Here is a 12,404-nt window from a genome sequence, read left to right as displayed (position 1 = left end):
ACTTAAGATGACTTTCTGAAAGAAGGATTCTGTGGTTTGGGTTCTGTCACAATGGTTTTCTCAGCCTACATTCATGCAAATCAGCAGACTCTAAATATAAGCATGAGAAAAAACTCAACAAATTCTAAACAAATCATAAAAAAAAGAAACTAATTAATGTTTCTGTTACTGATCCCCATAAAAACAGTGGTGTTTCATCCAAGTCCCACTGAGTCAGCTTATGTTTGTGCCTCCTTCCCCTCACTCACAAATACTAAAGCAGGCAACCCATAAAGTTCACTGACAGTGAAAAGTGGGTCATATATTTGGGGTTTTTGCTTAACTACAACAAACCGACTACAAAAAAGAAACAAAACTTACTCCTTTTGAAATCCCCCTTACCTCCTTCTCCCTTACACAGTGAGTCAGATGGCTTTGGAACATATATTATTCATGCAGCTACAGTAGGAACACAAATGAAACCAAGCAACTGTCAGTTTTCCAGAAGAGCAAAAAGAGAATGTCACAGAACCAGCATCAAAACTGATAAATGCATTAGTTTGATTGCATCCTTTCCACTGGGATAATAGAAAACGACACTAGCATAAGAGGAATGAAAATAATTTAGGTCTAATTCAAAGATAGATACAGCTGAAAAAAGATGGAAAGTAATTCCAATAGGTGTGTTTTAAGAAAAAAGAAAGGAATTTCAATGATGCATATTTTTATTAAAAGTGTCTGTTTTCTATGATTTTTCATTTAAAAATATAAGTTCCTAAAAGCTCCAGTATATTTCTTTTTATGTGCTTCCATGGATACCATCACCAGCTTCTTAATACTGAGCAGTTCCGTGGCTCAGATGGTGCTGCAGACTCAGAAGTAGCTGTGCTTTCACAGCTGGGGGACACTAAATGCTAGGAGTATCACCCTGGGGTCCAGGTGATGGGGGTCCAATTTCTCAAGCTGTGAGATCTTAGACCTGACTATAGCTGCTTGCAGTTTACAGCAAGCTCCAGTACTGCAGGAAACTGTGATTGAATAAGGGTCCAGAATAATACCAGGTTTCTGTGCCTTGAAAAGAACAACAATATGGATGTGAGGAAGCAATAGATTTGAGTTCACTATAAATTCAGCACTTGCATCTTTTGGTGTGCTTTGTAATAAATGTCTCCTTAAAGCTTGTAGACCTCTGTGCATGGTTGCTAACTGAGGATTTGTTGTTCAGAATGTCTGCCAATCAAAATCTGGAAGTTAGAAAATAAAATCTCCTGAACTTGAAGAATACCAGTGTTTGGATTTCTTTAGGCACTCTGGGACCAGCAAATTTAATGTACCATCTCTTACAGCTATAAAGCTGGATAGATTTATTCAGCTTCCTAAATGGTCCTATAGGTAGGAGGAAGACCCTAATGATGTATGACAAGGCTTTCATTACAAAATTTCATTTGCTTCATGTGTGTTAAAGCAACTTTTAACTGCTCTGGAAACTTGAAAAATGGGTTTTAAGCAGGATTTAAATTAACGAAGAAGTAGAGATGGGTTATGTCAAGAGCGGAGGTTCTTTATAGCCTAAATCCCAAATGCTTTGAATTTTTCTTTAATTGATGGAATCCTTTATGCCAAGAGAGAAGAAAACATTTGCATTTAACTATGAATTGTAATTGTATTTACATGTAGTATAGAGAAGGAAATTTTAAGCAAAGATAGTGTGGAAAAATGTCATACTTGTCTGTAGTACAGTTTTTTCATCATTTTTCAGAATAGTCTGTAAGGGAGGCAAGTTTTAGCTGCTACAACTGTTTAACTGAAGGGGGAGATGCAGGGATCTGCAAAGCTCAGTGGAGATTGTTTGAAACATCAGGAACGGTACTCAGCTTTTACTGTTGTGAAATGCCAGCCCCACTGCCTGTTGACTCTGCTTTGTGACATTATTACAAGCCAGGGATGTGGGGGGGGTGTCATCACACAGAAACTACAGTTAGGGTCCCATAGCTGGCCCAAGAAGCTAAAATAAAACAATGATGCAAGCAAAAAAGAACACTTTGATCCAGTTTTACAAAGAGACTGGATAAAAAACATTTTTTAATCAAAGAAAATTGCTACTTCAAGGGATGATGATGTCTTACACTAAGTAGGTTTTATAGGGAAGAGAAACATTTTGGAAACAGGATATTGGCCCAAGAACAAGCAAGTCTAAACTAACCATAATAATAGATTATTTTTTTTTTCCCCCAAACATTGGACCAGGGCTGTTCTGGAGTGCACCTCTGATAATGGAGAAAATACATCTTTTTAGTTTAAAGATGAAGTTGGTCAATAGATGTGTCTGTAGCTGTAGGAACTAGCTGAGGTGTTCCATAAGATGACCTCTTCTCTGAAGTTAATTGAAAAATTGCAGCCAACATATATATGGTACTGAAGAAGCCATGTCAAGACGATCCATGAAGGTGACATGCCTCACCTCTATCCCTGTGGCTGCCCAGCTGATATAGCCCCCCTGGATAGGGGTTGCTAAGATGTTAACTTACCTTGTGGGGTTTGAGTATGTGGAACCCAGCTGCTGCTCTTAAGTATGTGCTCTGGAGGCTGAGTTTTTAAGCTAGATAATGATTTCATATGAGGCTGATCCAAAGTGCATTTATGCAGCTGTCCTTGGGAGCAGTGTGGATAAACCTGAAATAAGTTGTCCGCATCCAGCAGTTTGAAACTGGCCTTTACCAGTCAAATGCTTCAGAGGCAGGGAAATGACTTGGCAATGGCATCTTGACTAAGGAATCTCATAGTCAAAAATCAGTTAGCTTTCTATGCCCAAGCTCTGTGTGTTGTACTAGATCAGCACAGCAAAAACAGGCAGGCCTTGATTAGTCACTTTGGGGAACTGTATTATGCCTTCTAAGGTGTCACAAAAGACCATGGTGCAAACCAGAAAACTTCAGAGTCCTGCCCATTTAGCAAATGGTCCTGACTCTGCTACAACTTCTTGCCTAAGAGCTTCTGTGGTTCCGAACAAAACTGAGTCTAAGATTCCTTGTAAATGTGATGGAACGATGCTGTTACACAGGTGCTTGAAGAGCAATCTAGGACAGACTTACGAATAGATTTTCAGTTATAATGAAGCTGGCAAGTTGCTGCATCATCAGTCCCATGATTGCTGGAGTGCTATCTTCGCTTAATTAAAAATAGCCCTCAACAAGCAGTACTTATCTTCCAGTTAGCTGACACCAAGCAACTTCAGCAATCCTAAATAGGTTTATTTAAAGGGCAGCTCTGATGGCATCGCTCCCTCTGGTGGCTTTCTTGCAGGAAGAGCCATCTCACAGGTCAAGGGAGGTGATTCTGCCCTTCTGCTCTGCTCTGCTCTGGTGAGCCCCCACCTGGAGTGCTGCATCCAGCCCCGGAGTCCTCACTACAGGAAAGACATGGACCTGTTGGGGAGGGTCCAGAGAGCCACAAAAATGATCAGAGGGCTGGAGGACCTCTCTTATGAGGAAAGATTGAGTGTTGGGGTTGTTCAGCCTGGAGAAGACTCCAGGAAGACTTTATTGGAGCCTTTCAGTACTTAAAATGGGTCCTATAAGAAAGAGGGGGAGATTCAGGCTGGATGTGAGGAAAAAATTCTTTACAATGAGGGTGGTAAAACATTGGCACAGGTTTCCCAGAGAGATGATGGATGCGCCATCCCTGAAGACATTCAAGACCAGGCTAGATGTGGTTCTGGGCAACCTGATCTAGTTGAAGATGTCCCTACTTATTGCAGGGGGGGTGTGGACTTAAACGACCTTTAAAGATCCCTTCCAAATCAAACTATTCTATGATCACATGGTGAAGGTCGATCCCATTTCCAGAAGCCTTTCTACAAACGTGGGGGAACAAATTGCTTTTGAGCCTGCAAGGTACCACTTTGAACCCCACCAGAGATGCATCAAAAGATGATTTAGCCATGAAGTATGGGGAAGGATTCTCTCATGGAATTTGGCTTTGGTGTGTTGTCCAGCTTTGGTCTTCATTATCATGAGAAGGAGCTGTTTAAAAGTATCAGCTTGGGATGATGTCCTGGTTTAGCAATAGCAGCCAGTTTTTCTCCTTCTTAGTAGCTGGTGCAGCGCTGTGGTTTTGACTTTCTGCCTGGGGATAATACTGATAAAACCGATGTTTTCAGTTGCTGGTCAGAATGTTTACTCTGACCAAGGACTTTGTGAGTCTCATGCTCTGCCAGGGAGGAGGAGAAGCCGGGAGGAAGCAGGGACAGGACACCTGATCCAAACTAGCCAAAGAGGTATTCCATACCATAGCACGTCATGCCCAGGATGTAGAACTGAGAGTTCCAGGAAGGGCTGGATCATGGGGGGTGGGGGTGAGGTACTGGTCGGTGAGCGGTTGTATTCTCTTCCCTTGTTATTTCCTTTATCATTATTATTGGTGGTAGCAGTAGTGATTTGTGTTATACCTTAGTTATTAAACTGTTCTTATCTCAACCCGTGGGAGTTGCATTCTTTCGATTCTCCTCCCCGTCCCTCCAGGACCAGGGGAAGAAAGGGTGTGGGGGGGAAGTAGACTGCGTGGTTCTAATTTATGGCCTGGGCTTAAACCACGACAGATGAGAAAAGGGAAAGAGAGGGATTTACAATGTGCTATGAACATGCAAGGAAAAGTGGGCTCACTACAGCCCTTTGTGTCTCTGAAATAGGCTCTTCTTTTTCTTCCCACAAACCCATGTTGCTTTTTCTGAAGAAGAATACTGCAAGGATTTGCATATAGTGTCCCAAAGGATGCTCTTTAAATACTCAATTGTATTCATCTACTTTTTGCATCAGTCTTAAACCTTTATTCTTATGTGCACTTCTGTAAATGACACTCCTTTTGATCTATTGTGTGTTCACTTTCCATTGTTTCAACAATCTTATCAAAATGCTCACTGTTAAGACAATCTGGGAATGAGTCTATTTACACAGCAGTCTAACATAAAATCACATCTTTATAATCCTATTCCCCAAATAGTGTCAGGATATGCTCTATTTCTTAATTAACAAAAAACTGCATTACACTGTATGTGTAAAACCAAACTGAAATCAACTTACCCATAATTCATCTATCTATGTCACAGGGCTCAATAGCAGGCCTAGTAAATGATGAGATTTACTGTTGCTCTTCTGTTTGCTTTACATTATTTGGTTTAATTTAAAGATCCTCAAATGCTGCCTTGATGGTGCATGTGCTTTCAAGATTTTTCCTGTGGGGCCTGCATATTCCAGGGCAAAAATGGCAACAACATTATGTAGGCTTTGTCAATAGACTCGAGTGTGCTCAAAATTCATTTAAAAGCTGTTCTGATTTTCTCTGTGACACACCAAAACATCTGGTCATCAGCAAAAACAGATGATTTAGAAAGTCAAAGTAGCATTCAGGATAACTCTGAAGACACTGTTTACAAATCACAGATAATTTCTGCTGAATTAAAAAAGAGACTAAGATTGGCACTGGTTTGCACCGGTAGTCTGTTTCAGAGCTGAGGCTTCAGTTCAGAGCTCTTGAGAGAAAAAGAATGAGATACTGATCTTACAGGAAAATTGCAAAATGGTACAGCTGGGTTTTGATTTGAAGCTAGGACAAACATTAAGATATGAACTGTTATTTTGCCTGAGACCATTTCTCTCTTGGGTAGTGTGACTGGCAGGATGGCCCTCTTCACTCAGTAGAAGAAAATAATATTTTTCTTGTCAAACAAAATGAGTACATTTTGAATCAAAAGATTTTCTTCTTTTCTGAGACATGTTCAATCCTAAAAAAAAAAAAAAAAAAAAAAAAAAACCCACAAAAAGAAAAACACCCCATATTTGAAAGCTCAAAACCAAAAGGAAATATTTCACTTGAGATAAAATAAAAAACCCTACTTTTTAATTTTCAGATTTTTAAAAATTATTAAATATTGTCCCAACATGAAAGCACCTCTCTCCCTCAACTGAGCCAGTGAACCAGTCACACCTGTTACTCAACCACTTATAAAGTTGGAACAATTTTATTTCCAAATTTTAAGTTATTTTTATTTTGGTTTTTATTTTTCAGTAGAGTGAATTTCCCAGTCATGACAGGAATTCATAGCATATTTTCATGAACATGAAACTAGTTTTCTTATTTAAAAAAAGAGAACGGTTTCAGGTATTTAAAAAAGAAAACAGAATTCAGCAAGAAGAACTTCAAAGTTTCATGCATCTGATTCACCTGTAGCTGAAAAGAGCAGAATTTCTGCCAGACCTCAGATGCAGAAGCTAAAGTCCCCCAATGTCATTGAAGTAAATCAAAGAAAGCCTTGAAAAGCTGGCAGGGAAAGTTGGGCATCTTTTCAGGCCAAATAAAAGCCTGGCTCAAAAGAGACTCATGGAAATGAATAGTTCATATTCTGAAGGCAACATATATTTACAGAACATGAAATCTTGGTTAAAACACTTTTTGAATCATGTTGAAGTGTTCATTGTAAACTAGAATGGTCTTTCTTGATTTACTTGGCTCTATTTCTGAACTCTTTTTCCCCTTCTGCTAATGGCAACTCATCGATCATTGGAGCTGTAATCAGATTTTGCAGAAGGCCATGGGCATCATTTTCAATCATTTAAACTTTGCCAGCCTGCATCTACTTCTTATGAATCATGGGGATTAATGCCAGAGGATTTTTCCCCTTTAAAAAAAATTAGCAAGTGTTGATTGCATTTTTCTTGTTACACCTGACCCACTTACCATCAATTAACTGTTTCACTGCTCAACAGACAAAACAGGCTGCCTGATAGTATGTGAGAAACAGTCACATCCAATCCAAGCCTCACCACCTACAAAACTGAGGCAAAACCTCAAAAATTAATTGGATTTTTAAATGCCTTTGAAATTAATGAGAGATATTTGCCTAAACTATGAATGTGGTGGCATACTTTGGTGTGATTCATAGCCAGAGGCATTATGTGCTGTGTAAAATCAGCTTTCAACAATATCGTTAACAGTAGTTGTAGCAGTGGTAATTTGCTATTAGGTAACTTAGATGTAATTTAAATGCTTTGCTTATGCTTTTTTATCAGTATAAACATATCCCTGAAAAATTACAATCAGAGTCTTTGTTCACAGGTCAGTATACCTTCATGCTACTACTCCTTCTATATTTGTTGCTAAACCACAGTTAGACCATCACTGGCTGTTTGCATGTAATGCTCATGGCAACGGTGTTGTCATCTGTCCCTACAAATCAGAAACAACACAGTTAAAATAACACTGTCAGATGAGACTAGGTTTATCTCACAATGACAGATACCAGAGTAGCCCCTACAACTGGTTATGAATCAGGAGAAGTAGCTTTTGAATGTGCTGGATATTTCATTCAGATAATAATGATGCAACAAACAGGGCCAAACCAGACGCACCAGGAAGCGCTTCTTGAGACAAAACGGAGGCTGACTTTGGCTGCTCTGTGAGCATGAGTATCTGAACCCAAAGTAGATCCAACATTGCTAAGATTTGATAACTGGTCTCTTCTGGCCAGGGTTAGTGGTTATATTTTTCCCAGTTTTATCTCTGATTTGGGTGAATGATATTCCTCAAAAAAACATGATAACATCTCTGTTTAATGTGCAGCAAATAGGAGGGAAAGATCTAATGCTGTATGCTCTATCCATTGCTATTTTAATCTGTTTAAAGATCTCTTTCCTCTTCCAGCTATGGTTCAGTCTCTGAGTTATCCAATGGTCCTTTCTCCCAGGTATATAAAAGCACAAGATATTTCCAGTGAGTTTTCCTCTATTCTGCAGAGGACGTACCGTTATGAAGTATCTTTGTCCCTTGCAGAATGGGAACTCACTTGCATACATCCTTTATGGGCCAGACCCATGAAAGGTAAAACTTTATCTGTGCCTTGAACCTTTCTTCTAGGTCTTGTCCCTGGCCACAGAAGCCACTGTACAAAATGGCTGTTTTGGTTATATATTAGTCATCTAGAGAAGCAAGCTAGCAGAGGTAGGAACAAGACAAGGTTTGTTTTCACTGTATCACGCCAAATAATTTGCTTCCAGATCCTTAGTTATAAGACTTTATTTAAGCACTCTGTGTAGAAATGGCTTCTTACACTAGGACTTAATCATGCAGTCCTACAGGGAGAGTAAGTTTCTGCCTTGAAATGTAAAAATTGATCTTGTTTTTTTAAACTTCATTGATTAACAAGAATAACCAAAAATCAATTATGTAATCCCAAATCTTTTTACCAAATGTTATTATTCAGTAAGTGCTGTCTCCTGACAAAATCCATGTTATTTTTTTAAACCACGCTGAAAATGCAATCTTAAAATGATTACCTAAAATGCTTCTTTTCAACAGATGTGTCTTTAAAGAATTTGAATCAGATGGCATTTGCACTAGTGAAATGAGAAGGTAAAGCAGTCAGTTAGGACATGACTTTTTTTTCTTTTGCTTTTCTTTTGTCAGTACTTGTAGAATTATGATTACACAGGTAGAATATCAACTGTATGCGTTAGGGTGATTGGTCACACAATCAAATGCAGGATCATTCTTTCCCATAAATACATTAAAAGAAAATCAGTCACATAGATTTGGCTTTCCACAGAGCAGCAGGCTGAGTTCTATTCATAACAAATCAGCTCACGCTTTGGGGAAAGCTACAAATCACTCCCACAGCATTATTCATTGGATTGTCCTCTGCATTCCTTCAAGGAAGATCCAGTTTGAATTCTTATGCATTCTTTTTGCTTTTAGGCTAACAGCAATGGGTGGGGGAGGTAGAAAGGAAGAATAATGTCCTTGGAAGGGCATCTTGGTTTCTCTTTTTGGGGGGTGGAGGGGGTGGTTTTAGTAAGCAGGTTTTTGTATTTGCTTTTCATGGCAGGGAAACATTGTAATTGAATGCACAGTAGATTATCCAGGTTTACACTTATTGAATTTATTATTATTTAGCTAGAAATCTGCACTTCCCATCACTGTAAATTAATCATTAGTATTGCTAAGGCATAGTTTGCATTAGTGGTGGTGGATAAAATTCCTCACTGAACTTGGCACCAGTTGTACCAAGAACTATACTATTACATAGAAAATAGTAATAAATATTCAGTAGGAAACTGAATTGGTCAGGTCTTAGTCTATGCCTTAGGAGAGAGAATCAAGAGTTTCAAAATTCCCCCTGAAGCCATGGTTGCCTAGGAACATATATGCCTCCACTTTGAACAAGCAAAAGGATTATATTGATTTACATCTTGTAACCAAAGTGGCTAAATTCCTTCTCTGCCTCCTCTGCAGACTCAGTAGGGGAGTGATTCTATAACCCAGGCCAGCTGCAGCCCCATGCAGCTTAAAGGAACTGAGAAGAAAGATGAAGATTTTGCTAGCTGGTCTCTGCTGTGCTCATGCTGCCTTAGTTATCACTGTTGTGGTATTTGTTAGCTACTTTAAAGGTAGGTCCCTTCTGACATGCCCTACAAACAGAGCATGAGGAACCAGGAGGCAGAAGCTCCTCAGACATCAGGATGGGCTGTTGAGTAGGCTGTGGCTCCGCTGCTGTGGCACAGGTCTAGAAACTTCTACTTGCCGCTGAGCAGGACTTGGGCGTGCAGACTCATGGCTGTGCTGAAAGTGGCTTTTCACAATCTCACTCATCCCACTCTCTGGAGAGATGCAAAAACAGGTAACACAGCTCTCCATGTCTCTAACTCCAGCAGTCCTCTTTCCTTTTCCTTCCTCTTTGCTTTCCAGGACAACAGGTTTTAGCCCAGAGGGGTACTATTTGATTTTGCTTCAACTGCTGAGAAAGCTTGAGTGGCTCTGCGAACCCTGCACTGTCCATTGCAGGGATGGATGTAACCACCACAGATTTAGGCATCTCTCCAGGCAGACTCTGCAGTGAACACATCAAGCTCTGAATTGGAGTTGCTCAGAAGTGGACACACCATTTGTTCTGCTGCCTCAGCTAAAAGAATGATGAAGTCTGGTAGAAAAGCAGAGTGGGCAGGAATCAGTGCTTCTCTTGTGCATTGTTTCAGTGCCAATCACTAGAAGTTGCAAGTCTAAATCCAACTGTGCATCATCTACTTTACAAAAGTCTTTGGGTGAAGTTATTGTATGGAAATTTCCTCACTGCTTTCTTAAACCATGCATCTCCAGATCCTGAAATCAGGTTTATGAAGTAGTCCTTAGGAGGCAGCCTGACCACTCTTTTCATCAAATCTGCTGGCTGAGAAGCCTCTTCTCAGTCTACAATTTACAACACAGCTCTCGGAGACACCCTCCAACAGAAGAGTTTTAATTCATTGCTTTTCCATCAAGAGTCTGTGAAATGAGAGATGGGAAATAAATATTTCCCTTGTTCAGTGCCTTTATCATGAGACCATCCTTTTCTAAGCAGTCTAAATAACTTCCAAAGTTAAGATCTTGCACTTTAGATTAATGACATGACTCAGACAGTAGATGAAATGAATAAAATAAGACGCACTTCATGCAAGAGGATCTGACCCACCAAGTATGTGCCATCTGCACAGAGGATGCAGCTTCACCTTTAATTTCTCATTAACTGTCTTTACAGCCACAATGAATATGAAGCTAAAGCAAAACCGTTGTTAACTGACACAAGGAGGCTACGGGTTCAATTATGCATCAATGCCCTTTATGAACTTCTGGAACCTGAACTTTATGAAAGTAACGGATGGATCTGGTAAGGTTAACATAAATGTGTGACATAAATCCATGCAGAAGAAATTATCTCATTGAGCATCAAGACATGGATTTCTTCCAGATGGTTCCTGACTCATCAGAAAAAATGGTAGCATCAGAAAATCAGGCTTCCACTCCAAGCTGATAGAGTTTTGCAAAAAAGACAGGCAGTTAAATACCAAACTGCCTCAAAGGTTAATTTACTGGAACAGCAAATCTAATTACATGTCTAGATTTGGGAATATCAGGTTGCATTTTTTTTGGCAAAATTGTTGTCATTTCCAGACGTATCATCTTTACATAAGCATTTATCAGCTTTGTACAGATACTTTTTATACCCACACACGTGTGCATATACACGAATAAGAAAAGAAAGAAAAGTTAATTTCTACTTGTTCTAGTTCTTAGAAGAAATAAAATAGTGATAATTCAGAATGTTTCAAGGAACAAAAATGTCACTTTCTGCTTTAAGACAACAACATTATATCAGGATCTGGCCCACATCTATGGAAGCAGCAGATAATTTCCAGCAGAAGACCTCATATGCCCTCCTGTCATTCACTGGCATAAAAAAGCAGGTGTTCAATTAATTTTTTGCTAAGGTCTTTCCCTCAGACAATTAGAACTAGAAGCCAAATGGAGTATCCCAGACATTAATTTGGTACAGCTCTGCCTTTAAAGATACAAACAGGTGAAACCTTGTCTGCTTATGTCTACCCACATTTCCTACTGAGCAAGCAGGAAATGCTTCAAGATACAAAAATTGCCCATATAGCAGTGTAATAGAAAATACTTGGGTAACTAATTTAGTTAGTGTCAGAATTGCTTCTCAATTGAATCCTTTTGGGTGATTTCCATGAAACATCTGGGAATCTTTAAATTTCTTTCCCCAGGCATTGAAAGGAAATTGATCGCCTACTGTTTTAAAAGAACTAATCTAATGCTGTGATTAGTTAAAAATCTTTTAGAGGAAAGAGATGAAACAGAAATAGATTGAAAGCATTCTGCATCTATAGGTTAATATAAACTTGATTCCCTTTTCTTTGATCCCTAATTGAATTATGTATGAAGCAGGTTGTAACCTTTCTTCCAGCGTCTGATGGAAATATATTGTAGCATTGTCCTGCTTTCAAGATCAAGACACCCACCTTCTGCTCTATGACTTAATAGCGAGTAACAAGAGGAATGAGTTATGAAGCCACAGTAGCTGGCTTGACTAATTAATTCTGTTGTTTTCAAAGTGCTTCGTCTGAAGTACAGTGAGGAGTGGGAGGGGGCCATTAGAAAAAGAGGGGGGTAAAGTAGTGAGGGCAAAATAATGTTTTGACTGATGAACAATAAATTGGTTTATTTTCCATATAATGGCACGTTTCAGCTAGGTTGCATAGAGTAATATGTTATTGCTTTAGAAATTATGTAAAAGAAACCTTAAGAAGTCCTGAACAGTTTAGTGGACAGAAAAGGTAAAGAGGTGATCATGTTAACTTCTGATATGAATGAAAGAATGAAATCTTCATAGGCAGTTCCAGTTTCTTAATCTATATAACCTTTTTAAGCCTGTGCATGGCTAATAATACTTGTCAATAGGATATCTTCTCTTCTTCAGTACATTAAGTGATTATGAGTAGTGAAGGGTAATCTTTGTCATAGTAAAAGTGAAGAGGACCACAGCCTGTTGAGTCCAGTGGACATTTATGCATTTAAATCCTGTTTCAATTGCATAAAATGAGCTCCTA

The sequence above is a fragment of the Psittacula echo genome (assembly GCF_963264785.1).
Source record: "Psittacula echo genome assembly, chromosome: 6".
Taxonomy (NCBI): Eukaryota; Metazoa; Chordata; class Aves; order Psittaciformes; family Psittacidae; genus Psittacula; species Psittacula echo.
The sequence above is the reverse complement of the archived record's forward strand: the minus strand, read 5'-3'. Positions refer to the sequence as shown.